This window comes from Armigeres subalbatus, chromosome 3 (assembly GCF_024139115.2).
Source record: "Armigeres subalbatus isolate Guangzhou_Male chromosome 3, GZ_Asu_2, whole genome shotgun sequence".
NCBI classification, from domain to species: Eukaryota; Metazoa; Arthropoda; class Insecta; order Diptera; family Culicidae; genus Armigeres; species Armigeres subalbatus.
The window spans coordinates 24,246,855-24,259,874 of record NC_085141.1 but is presented as its reverse complement, the minus strand read 5'-3'; the positions used below and the strand labels follow the sequence as shown (position 1 = coordinate 24,259,874).

Here is a 13,020-nt window from a genome sequence, read left to right as displayed (position 1 = left end):
AAGTGATTCCTCCTGGAATCCGTTAGTGATTCCTCCTGGAATCCGTTAGTGATTCCTCCTGGAATCCGTTAGGAATTCCTCCTGGAGTCCGACAAGGATTCCTCCTGGAATCCGTTAGGGATTCCTCCTGGAATCCGTTAGGGATCCCTCCTGGAATCCGTTAGGGATTCCTCCTGGAATCCGTTAGGGATTCCTCCTGGAATCCGTTAGGGATTCCTCCTGGAATCCGTTAGGGATTCCTCCTGGAATCCGTTAGGGATTCCTCCTGGAATCCGTTAGGGATTCCTCCTGGAATCCGTTAGGGATTCCTCCTGGAATCCGTTAGGGATTCCTCCTGGAATCCGTTAGGGATTCCTCCTGGAATCCGTTAGGGGTTCCTTCTGGAATCCGTTAGGGGTTCCTCCTGGAATCCGTTAGGGATTCCTCCTGGAATCCGTTAGGGATTCCTCCTGGAATCCGTTAGGGATTCCTCCTGGAATCCGTTAGGGATTCCTCCTGGAATCCGTTAGGGATTCCTCCTGGAATCCGTTAGGGATTCCTCCTGGAATCCGTTAGGGATTCCTCCTGGAATCCGTTAGGGATTCCTCCTGGAATCCGTTAAGGATTCCTCCTGGAATCCGTTAAGTATTCCTCCTGGAATCCGTTAGGGATTCCTTCTGAATCCGTTAGTTCCTTCCTGGAATCCGTTAGGGATGCCTCCTGGAATCCGTTAGGATTCCTCCTGGAATCCGTTAGGGATTCCTCCTGGAATCCGTTAGGATTCCTCCTGGAATCCGTTGAGATTCCTCCTGGAATCCGTTAGGGATTCCTCCTGGAATCCGTTAGGGATTCCTCCTGGAATCCGTTAGGAGTTCCTCCTGGAATCCGTTGAGTTCCTCCTGGAATCCGTTAGGGATTCCTCCTGGAATCCGTTAGGGATTCCTCCTGGAATCCGTTAGAGATTCCTCCTAGAATCCGTTAGGGATTCCTCCTGGAATCCGAAAAGGATTCCTCCTGGAATCCATTAGGGATCCGTTGGATCCGTTGGATAAGGATTCCTCCTGGAATCCGACAAGGATTCCTCCTGGAATCCGACAAGGATTCCTCCTGGAATCCGACAAGGATTCCTCCTGGAATCCGACAAGGATTCCTCCTGGAATCCGTTGAGTTCCTCCTGGAATCCGTTAGGGATTCCTTCTAGAATCCGTTGAGGATTCCTCCTGAAATCCGTTAGGGATTTCTCCTGGAATCCGTTGAAGATTCCTCCTGGAATCCGTTAGGGATTCCTCCTGGAATCCGTTAGGGATTCCTCCTGGAATCCGTTAGGGATTCCTCCTGGAATCCGTTGGGGATTCCTCCTGGAATCCGTTAGGGATTCCTCCTGGAATCCGTTAGGGATTCCTCCTGGAATCCGTTAGGGATTCCTCCTGGAATCCGTTAGGGATTCCTCCTGGAATCCGTTAGGGATTCCTCCTGGAATCCGTTAGGGATTCCTCCTGGAATCCGTTAGGGATTCCTCCTGGAATCCGTTAGGTATTCCTCCTGGAATCCGTTAGAGTTCCTCCTGGAATCCGTTAGGATTCCTCCTGGAATCCGTTAGGGATTCCTCCTGGAATCCGTTAGGGTTCCTCCTGGAATCCGTTAGGGATTCCTCCTGGAATCCGTTAGGATTCCTTCTGGAATCCGTTAGGGATTCCTCCTGGAATCCGTTAGGGATTCCTCCTGGAATTCGTTAGGGATTCCTCCTGGAATCCGTTAGGATTCCTCCTGAATCCGTTAGGATCCTCCTGGAATCCGTTAGGGATTCCTCCTGGAATCCGTTAGGGATTCCTCCTGGAATCCGTTAGGATTCCTCCTAGAATCCGTTAGGGATTCCTCCTGGAATCCGTTAGGGATTCCTCCTGGAATCCGTTAGGGATTGCTCCTGGAATCCGTTAGGATTCCTCCTGGAATCCGTTAGGATTCCTCCTGGAATCCGTTAGGGATTCCTCCCTGAATCCGTTAGGGATTCCTCCTGGAATTCGTTAGGGATTCCTCCTGGCATCAGTCAGGGATTCCTCCTGGAATCCGTTAGGAATTCCACCTGGAAACCGTTAGGGATTCCTCCTGTAATCCGTTAGGATTCCTCCTGGAATCCGTTAGGGATTCCTCCTGGAATCCGTTAGGATTCCTCCTGGAATCCGTTAGGGATTCCTCCTGGAATCCGTTAGGATTCCTCCTGGAATCCGTTAGGTTCCTCCTGGAATCCGTTAGGGATTCCTCCTGGAATCCGTTAGGAGTTCCTCCTGGAATCCCTTAGGGGTCCTCCTGGAATCCGTTAGGGATTCCTCCTGGAATCCGTTAGGGATTCCCCCTGGAATCCGTTAGGGATTCCTCCTGGAATCCGTTAGGGATTCCTCCTGGAATCCGTTAGGATTCCTCCTGGAATCCGTTAGGGATTCCTCCTGGAATCCGTTAGGATTCCTCCTGGAATCCGTTAGGGATTCCTCCTGGAATCCGTTAGAGTTCCTCCTGGAATCCGTTAGGGATTCCTCCTGGAATCCGTTAGGATTCCTCCTGGAATCCGTTAGAGTTCCTCCTGGAATCCGTTAAGATTCCTCCTGGAATCCGTTGAGGATTCCTCCTGGAATCCGTTAGGGATTCCTCCTGGAATCCGTTAGGGATTCCTCCTGGAATCCGTTAGGGATTCCTCCTGGAATCCGTTAGGGATTCCTCCTGGAATCCGTTAGAGATGCCTCCTGGAATCCGTTAGAGATGCCTCCTGGAATCCGTTAGGGATTCCTCCTGGAATCCGTTAGGGATTCCTCCTGGAATTCATTGGGGATTCCTTCTAGAATCCGTTGAGGATTCCTCCTGAAATCCGTTAGGGATTTCTCCTGGAATCCGTTGAAGATTCCTCCTGGAATCCGTTGAAGATTCCTCCTGAAATCCGTTAGGGATTCCTCCTGGAATCCGTTAGGATTTCTCCTGGAATCCGTTAGGATTCCTCCTGGAATCCGTTAGGGATTCCTCCTGAATCCGTTAGGGATTCCTCCTGGAATCCGTTAGGGATTCCTCCTGGAATCCGTTAGGATTCCTCCTGGAATCCGGTAGGGATTCCTCCTGGGATCCGTTAGGGTTTCCTCCTGGAATCCGTTAGGGATTCCTCCTGGAATCCGTTAGGGATTTCTCCTGGAATCCGTTAGGATCCTCCTGGGATCCGTTAGGGGGTCCTCCTGGAATCCGTTAGGGATTCCTCCTGGAATCCGTTAGGGGTTCCTCCGGGCATCCGGTAGGGATTCCTCCTAGAATCCGTTGGGCGCCGCTCCAGGAATCCGTTAGGGATTCCTCCTGGAATCCGTTAGGGATTCCTCCTGGAATCCGTTAGGGATTCCTCCTGGAATCCGTTAGGGATTCCTCCTGGAATCCGTTAGGGATTCCTCCTGGAATCCGTTAGGGATTCCTCCTGGAATCCGTTAGGCATTCCTCCTGGAATCCGTTAGGCATTCCTCCTGGAATCCGTTAGGCATTCCTTCTGGAATCCGTTAGGTATTCCTCCTGGAATCCGTTAGGCATTCCTCCTGGAATCCGTTAGGGATTCCTCCTGGAATCCGTTAGGGATTCCTCCTGGAATTCGTTAGGGATTCCTCCTGGAATCCGTTAGGGATTCCTCCTGGAATCCGTTAGGGATTCCTCCTGGAATCCGTTAGGGATTCCTCCTAGAATCCGTTAGGGATTCCTCCTGGAATTCGTTAGGGATTCCTCCTGGAATCCGTAAGGGATTCCTCCTGGAATCCGTTAGGGATTCCTCCTGGAATCCGTTAGGGATTCCTCCTGGAATCCGTTAGGGATTCCTCCTGGAATCCGTTAGGGATTCCTCCTGGAATCCGTAAGGGATTCCTCCTGGAATCCGTTAAGGATTCCTCCTGTAATTCGTTAGGGATTCCTCCTGGAATCCGTTAGGGATTCCTCCTGTAATCCGTTAGGGATTCCTCCTGGAATCCGTTAGGGATTCCTCCTGTAATCCGTTAGGGATTCCTCCTGGAATCCGTCAGGGATTCCTCCTGGAATCCGTCAGGGATTCCTCCTGGAATCCGTTAGGGATTCCTCCTGGAATCCGTTAGGGATTCCTCCTGGAATCCGTTAGGGATTCCTCCTGGAATCCGTTAGGGATTCCTCCTGGAATCCGTTAGGGATTCCTCCTGGAATTCGTTAGGGATTCCTCCTGGAATCCGTTGGGGATTCCTCCTGTAATCCGTTAGGGATTCCTCCTGGAATCCGTTAGGGATTCCTCCTGTAATCCGTTAGGGATTGCTCCTGGAATCCGTCAGGGATTCCTCCTGGAATCCGTTAGGGATTCCTCCTGGAATCCGTTAGGGATTCCTCCTGGAATCCGTTAGGGATTCCTCCTGGAATCCGTTAGGGATTCTTCCTTGAATCCGTTAGAAATTCTTCCTGGAATCCGTAAGGGATTCCTCCTGGAACCTGTTGGGGATTCCTCCTGGAATCGGTTGGGGATGCCTCCTGGAATCCGTTAAGGATGCCTCCTATTTCACCGAGTAATTTACATTGAAATTTAATATGGATCATTCCGCGCCAAGTGACCGAGCACGTGCAATTAATCTATTTAAAAATAATGAAAAATACCTAGCACATATTAATTTTGGTCCATTATTTTGAATAACCATATGACCATGGTGATTGAACTGCCCTTCGACCAAAAACCCCTCCCTGTTTTTGGAGATTTAAAAAAACATGCTATTCTCAAATATCGATATCTTAGCCCCGATAAAGCTACAAGAAACTTTAATACCAGTTTTCCGCTTAAAATTTGAAGAAGTTTTTAGAAAAAATACTTTAAATGCTGAGCAGTGTTGCCAACTATATTATTTTTCTCACAAAATAATAAAAAAGCATTTTTCTCAAAATACGTATATTTTTTTCTTCGATTTCTCAACGGATTCGAGCTTAACAGACTTTTTCTAGTCGGAAACACTTATCGATACAAAGTAAAATGCGCCGTTGCACAGAAGGACCAATCTTCAAAAAAGACGGTCAAAAACCATTTTGACCAAACCAAATGATCCAAATTGAAAACTTGGGTCATGGGTTGTTAGTAGAATACTTGACGATGAAGTAAACATAGTTTTGAGTCATTTTATTCGGGTGGATCATACCTTTACAGTCAATACAAGTTGAGCATGTTGTCGATTTTTAATTCTGTTAAATCTTGTAACATTTATCTTACTGCTTCATTATGTTGGCCACAACGTATACATCATCCAAACCTATTATATTTGGCACCATTACAAAGTGTAGTCCAAAAACTAATAAAGCCACGCATATACGTTCGTAAATTATTTTTGATCGCGCAAAAAGTACTCGGTCGTTATTATGTATAAAATTATTATTGTATTATCTTTTTGCTGTATTCATTGTGAAATTCAAAAAGGTACCCATCGGTACCCATCAATGAAATTCACACTGTAGTTTCATTTTTTTGCCAGGAATCCAATCCTGTAGAAATTAGGTTCCGCCACCCTCCGCCCGCGAAGTTATTTTGGTTTTACTGACAGTGGTCGTTTCGGTCTTGCCAATCAATTTTGATAAAAAGCAACGCACAATATGTTTTCTCTTCTCCTTCTACTTCTCATTTGCCCCAATACAATGATGCGACATCAGCTAAAAATTGTCTAGGGGTTGTACACTTATTACGTAAGCGTTATTTTTGGGTTTTTCAACATCCCTCCCTTCATGTAAGATTTCTTACATACAAATGATTTTTTAATTATGGGTAAGACGACAGTTCCCCTCCCCCATAAGGGCATGCGTAATATGTGTACGGCCCCCCTAGTACCATTTGTTCTTGTCTTATGCATACAACATAAATTAAAAATTTTGCATATAGGAATTGTTGGGTTAATTTACCTTTCATCAATTTAAAAGTTATGTGAGATATCGCATACCCTTATCACGGTTTGGCGAAACCGTCGAAAACAGCTTAGTCAGATTCACTTAACTGGAGCGCGGTGGGTGACATGTTCAAACGTGATCACATATTGGACAGTGCACTATATAGCGGTACATAACCGCGATCGTCATTGATGATGATGCATTGGCGCATATGTATAGGACACTAAGGAAAGAATTTGTTTGAGTGAGGAGCGTAGAATAATAACTTAGCCAAAATGATAGAGACAATAAGAGTCTTCATTGAATCTACATACACGTATACAGGTGTATTGATCTAAAGGGTTTGTTGCCCAGTGTGAAAAACAGAGAGAACATGATTTTGTTCTTACCAATATAAACTTGAAAGGAAATATTGATATTGGGGTCTGAGTGTTTCGGAAAAGGAAGAGCCGACCCGAAGGGGTAATGATTCTTTAGGGAAAGGGGATTTCAAAGCCCAGTTGAAAGAAAGAGAAAACAATTGATTGATTGATTTTTAAGAGTATACTTAAAATCAAAGAGTAATACAAGCGGTAGCTCTTAATTGATCGGCGGTATGGTACGCTGTTTTACAAAGAACCCATGCTGGGTTCGAATACAGATTTTTAAGTGAATGTTTTCACAACTCCGTTGGTTTAGTAGTATCATGCATTATGAAACATTTGGGACTTGTTGAACATTACTCTGTGAGACAGCAATGGTCAAGTTTAGGTGTAAAGAAAGGGGTAGGACTTAGAGATACTCATTTTATACAAAAGATATACGAAATAATACATTAGTAAATTGAAGTAGCCACTTGAATGTGTGCTCGAAATAAGAGAGTTTTAGAGAGTGGAAAGAGAGCAGAATTTTTCCAAGAGAATTTCAGAGGGGACATCCAAAAAAGGGGGCAAAGTTTCGTAAAGTATGGAAGTCCAATATTAAGGCTGAATTAGCTAACTTATGACAAGAAATTAAATAACTATTGTAAAAATTTGGAATCAAAAGGAAGTTGTTTCGGAATTTATGGATTTTTCAAATAAGCTGATGAAGCGTTTCGTGCAAAAGAGCTTTAGGGAGCATCCATAAAGAATGCAAAGTTGAGTAATGAATGGAACCTCAAAATCGAGGATATTTACGAAGTTAAAATTAAAACCACATAGTCTGAATAGATAAATGTGGGATGAGGAAAAGGTCCAAAGTCCAGTCTGATGCAATTCATGAAATCATTATGAAATTCAGAACTCGGATTGACTATATATACCGTGCGCTTTTCCAAGCTCGGCGTCAGTCCCAAATATTCAGCAGCACCTTTATTGGAATTCGGCGCTTTCTAGGTTTCCCTAGCCGGCCTACCGAATACTCCAATTGAGTCGGGGTCAGTCCCAAATATTCAGCAGCACCTTTATTGGAATTCGGCGCTTTCTAGGTTTCCCTAGCCGGCCTACCGAACACTCCAATTGAATCAGGGTTGTCCCTTAGACACCTCGACACTCGTGACTAGTGCACGAATCGAGATCTAAGTTTAAATTAATTAACTTCTTGAAAAAGATAAAAGTGAACAGTTAAATGTCCGTCGCGGTAAAATCGAGAATCGGTGTTAGAGTCTCAGAATAAGTATCGAAAAAAAGTGTTAGAAACTTGTGAAAACTTCATACGGAAAATAGTGCGAAATCCGTTGAAATGGATAATATTTGAGTTTAATTCCTAGGGAAAAAGTGTAATTATAAGAAACAAGTGTTACATAGTAGAAGAAAAGTATAATTGTAAGAACTAAATAGTGTTACATAAATAAAAAGGTCTTATTTCAATCGTAATTGAGTGTTTGAACTAAAACCCCGAAAAACCAGTGCCGCGCCGTCGGCCCCGAACACTTCATATATCGTGGTAGAAGCGTCTTAATATTCCGCTCGGGACATTTCCACTTCGCTACACAGCAGAGCTAATTGAGCAAAATGTAGTCATGTAACTACTGTTCTAATGTTGGTTTGTCATTACAGCACCCAAATGAGTGCTTTAATAAAATTTATGCAACCCATTTGAGTTGCATAATGGTCATTAAATCACCCATTTCGTTGGTATGGAAAAGTAGGCCGTTTTATCAATCAAAGACGAACTGTAAACCAGGTATTATGAACAGGAATTGCAAAAATAACTTTAAACCATTAAAACATATTCAGTGGAAATCTGGCATCACTGGCCACAAAAGCATTATGTGCTGCAAAAATATGTTTTTTTTGTAAATTATTCGAATAAAACTAAAAAAACTACATTATCATACTTGTTTACCTTTACAGAACAAATTGAACGATATGCTGAATGAAATTTATGCCCTTTTAAATTCGCCCTTCTTCGATTATGCCCAACTAAAACCGTCATAACTCAGCAACTGCTCATTTTACTTTGTAACGATAAGTGTTCCTGACAGGAAATTGCCTGATAAACTCAAATCCGCTGAGAAATCAAAAAAAAATATGTATACGTATTTTGAGAAAAAAGCTATTTTTAATTTTTTTTATAAAAATAATGTAGTTGGCAACACTGCTTTGCATTTGAAATATTTTTTGTAAAATCTTCACAAAATTTACTAACTAACGTACTAACGTTTTTTGTAGCTTTATCAGGGGCGGAGATATCGATTATTTAAAATGGCATGTTTTTAAAAATCTTCAAAAACAGGGAGGAGTGTTTGGCCGGAGGGGCGGCTCAAACGGTCGGATCAAATGCTTTTTCGAAATGTAGGCCCAAAGTAAGTAGATACACCTATTTTGGTTGGAATTCATAGTATTCACCTGCAAGTTTTCACTTTTTCTCGGTCACTTGGCGCGGAATGACCCATATAATCTTTGTAAAGTTTATTAGAGGTACTCTTAGATAGTTACAAACCAACTTCATGGGAGTTGGAATACAAGTCTCGTATAAATGCAGTTGGTTCGATTCAAATCGACTTGTATGAAAAGACAAGGCTAGCTGCGTACAGACGGACAAGTTTTGGGTACCTAGACTCTGTTATTTATTTATTAATTCGCAGATATGGACTGAGCGGAATAAAGGCGAATTTTCGAATTACACAGGCCAACTGTACCTGAGTTTCAAAACGAAAATGAAAACTATTATTTTTGCAAACAAAATAATGAATAGAGGGCACTATCCTGTGATCGATGTTCATTCTTTAATTTAATCGAAATTCCCTCCCCTGAACTGATATTGAACCTGCCAAATGCAACGATAACTGAATACCTTTATTTTCTCCGCAAAAGAACGTGCTGAGCCAACGAATTTCATCACTGTGATAAGTTTGAAACAACTTTTCAAAAGTTGTTCTTACTCGTTGAACTGGCAGAAAAAAATACACCAAGCCAAACTTACCTTCTTTTGTCTCCTTTCCGAGCGCCGTCACCGCGAGCGACACTCCTCTAGCTATAATTTTCCATAATGTAGTCTGTAATAATGGCATCGAAACGTATACACTGAAATCTACACACAGATCTTCACAGAGCCAGACACTTAACTGGTTGACTATCAACGCCTGGTTCTGCCTTGCGAAACCACGACTCTCCTCTTCAAATATCTCCTTTCACTCCTCCGCACTGTTTTTCTTTTTCTTCTTCTTCTTTTGCTTCTCGAATATCGACTAGTCTTCACTTCCCTGCACCTTAGTACCACTTTCGTCAATCCCGTTCGAGCTTTTCGCCAACGACCATAAATAAAGAAACTTTTCCACTTTCCCTCTCTGTGTTGTGATCCTTTGCCCCCGTTGTTCGTACCAATCTTTCACTCCGCTTATTATCTATGTCTTCCCTGCGATACAGTTCATGTTCCGTTGCGCTCACACGCTCGTCTCAGGGAGTCCTTCCGCGCTAACGAGCAGTTTCACTCAATAAAGACAAAATTGTTATAAATCAGCATTACTCGCTCCTACTGCCTTTTTCCAATTCTCGGTTCGGTTGCCGACTATGGTTCGAACTTTTTCGGTCACTGCCTTTCTGGCGCAAAATCCCCCAAAAGTTTACCCTTTAATTTGGGCTTTCGATTTTGTCTAACTTATTATTATTTTTTTGTGCGAACCACAGACTTGTTCTTCAAAGGACTTCCTCTGTGAGCTTCCGCGCGCTTCTGCTGACGTAATCGTACGTACTACTTTTCGATATTAACACTAGCAAACACACATACGACGACCAAGAGGGCAGAATGACAAACACTTACAACACTGACAGCACAGCAGGACAACAACGTATAGCACTTATTTATATGAACGCGAACGATTGGATCGGTGGGTGGTGGTTGCTGCAATGAGCCTTTTTGTTAGGGAAATATTCGTTTTTTCTTCTTCTTTCTCTCTACTCGTTCATAAACTGTTCAGAGGTGTGGGGAACGTTCGTTTGGTTTAAGTGTGCTCCAAATCAATGCCATCTCTGAAATGAAAAAGGAAAGGTGAATCGTTATAATAATGAGGCAGATTTCCTCGATGGGGGACATAAAATCCTGTATAAGTGTGCACATCTAAACGATATGCGTTTATGAATGATAAAATAAAATCATGATGATACATAAAATCAAACGATTATTTTGCTTCAAGCATCCTTGTTAACAGTGTACAAAACAATTAAATAAAGATACAGTTTTGGTTATTGCCCATAATATAGGTCGTATGAATTGTTCTTTTTTTCTTGGCTGTTTTAGAAAAAAATAACTGATACCAATAATACTACTAAAGTCTCGTACCATGCGTCTCCATTTGTACCTTCACTTTTGTTCCACGTTATGCCTGCTTACAGTGATGCAACTTAATTCTCCTTGCGTTTGAATAACAAAAAAACCGCATTCCACTTGAAATGTTGACTCGTTATTTGTTGTTGAAAATAGTCTTCTGCAAAATTTTCACTTTGATAAATAGAACTGAATTGTTTCAACCAAATTAAAAACTGCTTGATGTTGACAAAAGGTATAAAATGAAATCTGAACATCGTTTTCACACCAAATGATCAAAATTGCGATACTTTTATGAAAAACTCAGATTATTTCGCCAAAGCGGCAACGACAACAACAACGACTCGAAGAAAAATTGTGTTTGAACAAGAAAAGGTTTTTGTTAGAAAAACGTTTTTCCTTTATCCATTCAAAAATTGTCATACGACCGGAAGATCCGTTTGGCCGGAAGCCATTTGGTCAAACGTCCCAAATCCGGAAGTTGTTCGGCCGATTAAAATAGTTGGTTGAAATGGTCGTTTGGCAGACACTGCCATTTTGCCGACATTTTTGGCCATATGACTCGTTCAGCTAATGACGTTCTCGACCGTATGACCCGTTTGGCCAAATGATATTTCCGCCCAAACGACCATATCGGCCAAATGACCAAACAATGTTATAGGCAAAACATTTAGTTCCGCAGAACGACACTTCTGACACACGACATACGTCCATTTCAGCCAGATGGGTTTTGGCCTAATAGTTTGTTCGGCCAAATGACCTATTCGGCTAAATGACGAGGAGGGCCAGTTGGCCGAAAGTCGTTCAGCCGGAAATCATTAGGCGAAAGGCCATAAGTTTGAAAGTTGTTTGGCAAAAAATGTCATTTGGTCGAACAAACCATTAGACCGAAACCCATCTGGCCGAAACTATTATTTGGCTGAAATAGACATACGATCGGAAATGTCGTTAGTCCGTTCAGCAAATGACATTTTCGACAATATGATCCGTTCGGCCAATTATCACTTTCTGCCAAACGAACATTTCTTCTAAATAGCATTTCTACCAAACGACCTTCTTCTTCTTATTGGCATTACTCCCCACACTGGAACAGAGCCGCCTCGCAGCTTAGTGTTCATTAAGCACTTCCACCACAGTTATTAACTGCGAGGTTTCTAAGCCAGGTTACCATTTTTGCATTCGTATATCATGAGGCTAACACGATGATACTTTTATGCCCAGGGAAGTCGAGACAATTTCCAATTCGAAAAATGCCTAGACCGGCACCGGGAATCGAACCCAGCCACCCTCAGCATGGTCTTGCTTTGTAGCCGCGCGTCTTACCGCACAGCTAAGGAGGGCCCAAACGACCATTTCGGCCAAATAACCTGTTAGTGTAAATAGCTTTTTCGGCCAAATTACCTGTTCAGCCGTTTATTGCTTTCGGCCAAATGACATTTTAGGCCAAACCGTTTTTAACCTCGACCAAATGGAATTTCTGCAAGATTACTTTCGGCTAAAATTGTTTTTCGACCAGGTAGTATAAAAATGACTTTCCGCCGAATGACTCGGGCAAATGATCCTTGTTTTTTCTTGAACAATTTGCCTTGGTATTTTCGAAAAATTTCTTATGGACACTTCAAAGAACTTTCCGTAGATATTTACAGAAATTTCTTAAAAATTCTGGAAAAAAAATCACGTTGCAGTTCCGATCAGTTTTCCATGAGAATTTAAAAATTCCACGTCAAAATTTCCACTGAAGAATTTAAGTGGAAATCCCCCGATAGAAATCCGAAAAAAAATCCATATAAATTATCTGTAGAAGAGCTTTCTTCGTAAATGCTGAACAGTTGCTCATTGAAATCCTGCGGAAACTCTGAAGAATGTCCAGTGGAAATTCCGTAGAAATTTTCAAAGAAATTCCAACGAATTTCTAGTGGAAATTCCGAATTGTTTCTCATGAAAGTTCCATAGAGTTTCCCGTGAAAACTTCTAACAGTTTGCCGCGGATATTTCGAAGAATTTTCTGTGGAAACTTCGATGAATACCCGTTGGCAATGCTAAGAGCCCCTTAGAAAGTTTTCGAGCATTTTTTTGACAAAATTTGAAACAGTAAAAATTCTAATTTAAAAGAATCTTCAGAGCATCTTGAAGGAAGGCATCTGAGCCTCTTGAAAGACGGTTTTCGAGCAATTTAAAAAGAGGCTTCTATTCTAAGTATCTTGAAAGGACGCCTCTGAGCTACTTAAAAATATGTTTTCAAGCCTCTTGGAAAAATAAATCTGAGCCTCTTGAAAGGAGGCTTCCGAGCCTCTTGAAAGGTGGCTTCCGAGCCTCTTGAGAGGTGGCTTCCGAGCCTCTTGAAAGGAGGCTTCCGAGCCTCTTGAAAGGAGGCTTCCGAGCCTCTTGAAAGGAGGCTTCCGAGCCTCTTGAAAGGAGGCT

At 42.6% G+C, this 13,020-nt stretch overlaps 1 protein-coding gene across 11 annotated transcripts in view; it reads right to left on the bottom strand.

The window, feature by feature from the left end:
* Positions 1–13,020, bottom strand: part of LOC134219152 (high affinity cGMP-specific 3',5'-cyclic phosphodiesterase 9A) — a 782,997-nt gene that overhangs the window by 549,693 nt on the left and 220,284 nt on the right. For all 11 annotated transcript variants that reach the window (XM_062697847.1, XM_062697854.1, XM_062697852.1 and 8 more), the window contains one exon: positions 9,259–10,304. The gene's annotated coding sequence lies outside the window, so the exon portion shown is untranslated. The remainder of the gene's footprint in view (positions 1–9,258; positions 10,305–13,020) is intronic.